Source organism: Magnolia sinica, chromosome 4 (assembly GCF_029962835.1).
Source record: "Magnolia sinica isolate HGM2019 chromosome 4, MsV1, whole genome shotgun sequence".
Lineage (NCBI taxonomy): Eukaryota > Viridiplantae > Streptophyta > Magnoliopsida > Magnoliales > Magnoliaceae > Magnolia > Magnolia sinica.
Window position 1 is genome coordinate 59,989,340 of NC_080576.1, and position 4,448 is coordinate 59,993,787.

Genomic DNA, 4,448 nt, shown 5'->3' on the forward strand with positions numbered 1-4,448 from the left:
AAAATTGAGAATTTTGAAAAAAAAAAATTAAGAGTTTTGAAAAGGATTGAATTTTGAATTTTTTAAGAACTAAGAATTTTTAAAATTTTTAAGAACTTTTAAAAAATTAAGAATAAAAAATGGTAATTATGAAAAAGTATGATTTCTTTTTAAAAAAATTGAGAATTTAAAAAAAATTAAGAATTTTGAAAATTTTTGAAATTTTTGAAAAAAAAAAGAATTTTGAATTTGAAAATCTTGAAAAAAATTGAAAATTTTCAAAAATTAAAAATTTTCAAATAATTGAAAATTCTAAAAAAAATTAAGAAATTTTAAATGAAATCGGATGGTCGGACGAAAGATTTCACACAAAAGCCAAATGTCTACTTTTTAGCCTCGGTTGCATAAGAACCGAGGCTAAAAGGTCAATGGATGCTTTTTCCCTAGCTCCTTTTCTCACTCACCGTGCGAGCGAGCGAGAGAGATCTTCATTCTCTTTTTAAGGTTTTCCCCTACAATTTTCTCACGCACATGGATGCTCCATTCCTTTGCATGTATGCATGTATGACATACATACATTCGGCACCATCCTCAACTCCTTCCATCCTTCTACCCTTCTCCTATAATACCCTCCATCCCTGCCTCCATCGTTCGTCCGGAAGCAAGAAAACAAAAAAAAAAAAAAAAAAACAGAGAGAGAGAGAGAGAGAGAGAGGGAAACGAGAGAGAAGGAGAGAAGGAAACCGACGAAATCCTCTCGCATCTAGGGTTGCAGAAACTCTAACCGATTTTTCTATCCCTTTTCTCTCTCTCCAACGCCCTACATTCTGAAAATCCATGGAATTTCCATCCTAGGTTTCTTCCACGCGCTCCTTGATCTGCATTACCGGGATTTTCTGGAGAGAAAACGGGGGGTTTTTAGGGTTTATAGCTGAGAAAGAATAGAAGCCTCTGAAATCCCAATTTTTTTTTCCTAAAATTTCTAGAAATCTGTTCTGTTTTCCTGTTTGTAGAGGTGGATCTGACCATCGGAGATCTTCAAGGTGCTTTGTGTTTGTCACTTCAGAGTTTTCTGGAGAGGAATTGAGAGGTTTTCGGGTTGCTGGCTTCAGAGATACTGAATCCTCTGAATTTGAGTTTTTCCATCTCCTTTTTAGAGACACCGACCGTTTTTTTGCTCGGATCGGAGCTCAATCAGCGCGGAAGCTCGGATCTCTGGAGTTTCTAGACCTTTGGCTTGCTCATTTTCACTGAATTTTTGTAAGAAATCTGACCTCTTGTGTTTCTTTCTCTTTTCCTCCAAAGGAATATGATCTATCTTTCCTTTCCAATCTCTATTCAGCTCTTCTTTTAAAGCTTTTCATGAGTTTCTTTGCTATGTTAAAACTCTCAGAAGCTAAAGTCATCTTTGAACTATTTCCATTGTTCGATCTCTTTATTTTGCATTTTATAGGTTTTTCCTTCATTAGATTGATGTTTAGCTGTGTATCTAATTCTATTTAAATTAGATGTTGCAATGCTGGATATAATACGTTTTCTTTTTTATTGGATGCTGGATATAAAACTTCTGTAGCTCCTAAGAAGTTTTAAATGGTAGGTGATCATTCTGCACTACTTACTGGATATAATACGTATGGTTCACTTGAGTTCTGATTCTGTCTCATTTTTTTAGCTCGTGTCCTAAAATGATTTGGCAAAGAAAATGGACGGGGTGAATTTCTCATCAACATTACAGTGACCCTACCTAGCTCCCATGGCAAGGAGTTCATGGGAAAGATTTCCGAAGAAAAGTCTGGTGGGTTTGTCACTTGTGAGAGCCATTCCGAAGAAAAACGTGTTGACAATATAGTGGGTATTGCATATGCAATGGATATGCTGGATTATGTTGAAAAGGTCAGTTCTGCTATGGTTTTGATTTTTTTATTTCACTTGTGCTCATGAGACTTACTTGTAATATGTTTAGGAGTGTAAGTGTTTACCACTCTTTCTATGGCATGGGACAATTTGATCAATCTGCTTTTGAAGGTTGATAAACTACAAAGTTCTACTGTGGGAGAAATTGTGCATAAGCCTACCTACTTTGTACCTGGTAATTTTTATTTGCATTTAATTATATAGTTGAGAAACTCGCTACATGCTATCTGTAAAGTTGTTTTTGCAATTTTATTTTATATCATGGATTTGGAGTGGAGCATCCATAACATCTAATGCTAAGTGATAATTGTTTATCCTTAGAAGCACTGAATGAACTAAAAGATGGTTACCCTACCTCGTATTATGCTGAAAGACTGCTATACTGCACTTTTACATTATAAATTTCCATAAAGCTCTTCTTCTTCTTCTTCTTCTTTTTTTTCAAAATGAATGATGAAATTTGGATGATATCACAGATTCAATTTCCGTGTGGAATCTGCTGAGAGAGTTCCGCTTAGGAAGGTTCATATGCCTATTGTTCTAAATGAATATGGTGGAACTGTAGGAGTATGTTTACATCCTTCACATTTTCTTTAACAATGCTCATGAAGTTCAAAAGCTATTCATGTTACTGTTTATGTGATTTTGGGTGTTAACTATTTTAATACTGTTGCCTCATTGATATTTTTTAACAACGAAAAGTAGTGAACAATTTTAATACTGCTTTTTGTAATAAAATTGGTACCTACTCTGGTTGAGTGCTAGAACTTTTACATGGCGAGAAACACCCACAACATCTTGCTTTCCTAGCTTGGTTTTTAGGAGGATGGACAAGAAAGTAGGTAGGAGGTCAAATGATCCTGCATCACAAAGACTTGACATGTTGGCATGTTGGAGATGCATCAACATCTTATGAAAGATAACTGTTAGCTCTCTCTAATATCCATGAATGTGTGCACGTGCATGCATATCTGTAGAGTATTTAGCCTCATTGCACCCTCTCTTGGTTCCCATTCTTTTGCACTTGCTAACATTTTAAATAGAATGTGTGCGCGTGCATGCATACTCTGTTTGAGGTTCTCTCTGTACATGTTAGCATAGGATACTTGGTTATGGGGTCAAAGGGCATTAGGAGTAGAATGTTACTAGTAGTTTGCGACTCTTTCAGGGATTGCATGCCAATTTTCTTTCATGGAACAGTTTTTCATTGGTCTGCAGATGACCGTGTTACTAAATTAGGAAAACAAATGATGCTAATATAATCTCGCTGATCTATGTATGTTTGCTGTGATTGTCGTAGGATATGGTGAAGCTTGTGATTCAGAGATATACTAGAGAAGCTGGTGTGTGAAATCTAGAGAGAAACTTAGCTGCCCTGGCTCGTGTAGCTGCTGTCAAAGCTGCTGAGCAAGAATGTGCAGTTCTAGTCAGCAAAGAGGTATACCTGATGGCAAAATGACTTCTTGATACAAGACTTGCAGATGGTGCTGAAGTTGAAATGGAAGTCATTCCAATGGGTGTTAACGGACATGAAATATCAAATGCTTTTAGGAGTACCCTCAGCATTGGTTGTAGATGAGGCTATGCTGGAAAAGATACTGGGGGTAATATATCTTTTTTCTTGTTAGTCAAGAACCTCTTTTATGAAATTTTATCTTTATGCTAATGTGTCAAGTTTATGTTTTTTCATTCATATGGTGAACAAATTTGATGGTATATATTTTGTATTGACACTGGTATGCAGCCTCCTAGGTTTGATGACGGAGAAAATGTAGAAGGTATGGCAACTCCTGGAGTATCAGTTGGACTTGTCTGGACCTCCTTTGGTGGAGACGTCTAGTTCGTTGAAGCCACATCAATGGTGGGAAAGGGTGATTTGCATCTCACTGGCCAACTTAGTGATGTTATCAAAGAATCTGCTCAAATAGCTCTAGCATGGGTAATTTTTGTTCATTTCTTCTTATTTGACATGGATTGTTCGGTTCTTATGAGTCACAGATGCCAGCATGGTTTTAAATGGCAACCCCATTCCTCATGCATCCATCCCTTGTTTCCATGATAGGCAACCTTTAGCTTGTGGTCTCAATTTCATGTTCAGTTTTGACCTTGTCCTATTGGCTATTTCAGAAATCCTCATTGCTGATGTATCTTATTTGTTTTAGGACAGACTTCATTAGAAATGAAATTCCTCAACTGACATTCATTCATGACCCAAAAAAGAAAAAGAAAAAAACTAGTCTAGAGAGTTCAAAATTCAAGTAAGAATTGAATCAGGCATGTAATGAATCATTTTTTGGAGATTCTTTAAGTATGAAAAATATCAAAGATTCTTTAGATATGGAAAATTTCAAAGATTCTTTAGCTAAGGCCTGTAGTTGTGTCATGCAGGCTTCTTTTTCAAATGATTGTTATATAATTTGGGATTTATCTTTCAATAAAAATATACGTTTGGGATTTTATGTAATTTATTTATTTAAATGTTCATTAATTTGGTAGGTAAGGGCAAGAGTAGCAGATCTTAAGCTTTCAGCTGCTAGGGATATCAATTTGCTTGA

General features: G+C 35.8%; 1 long non-coding RNA gene across 5 annotated transcripts; it reads left to right on the forward strand.

Annotated features, from left to right (window-relative positions):
* Window positions 1-465: 465 nt before the first annotated feature.
* On the forward strand, window positions 466-4,090 carry LOC131243143 (uncharacterized). 5 transcript variants are annotated; one of them, XR_009169898.1, is made up of 5 exons: window positions 466-1,239; window positions 1,652-1,872; window positions 1,943-2,068; window positions 3,194-3,497; window positions 3,638-4,090. It is a non-coding gene; the product is annotated as an uncharacterized LOC131243143 (long non-coding RNA). The 5 variants fall into 5 exon arrangements; XR_009169899.1 differs by having other exon boundaries at window positions 2,005-2,068; XR_009169900.1 differs by having other exon boundaries at window positions 1,652-1,827.
* The last annotated feature ends 358 nt before the right edge of the window (window positions 4,091-4,448 follow it).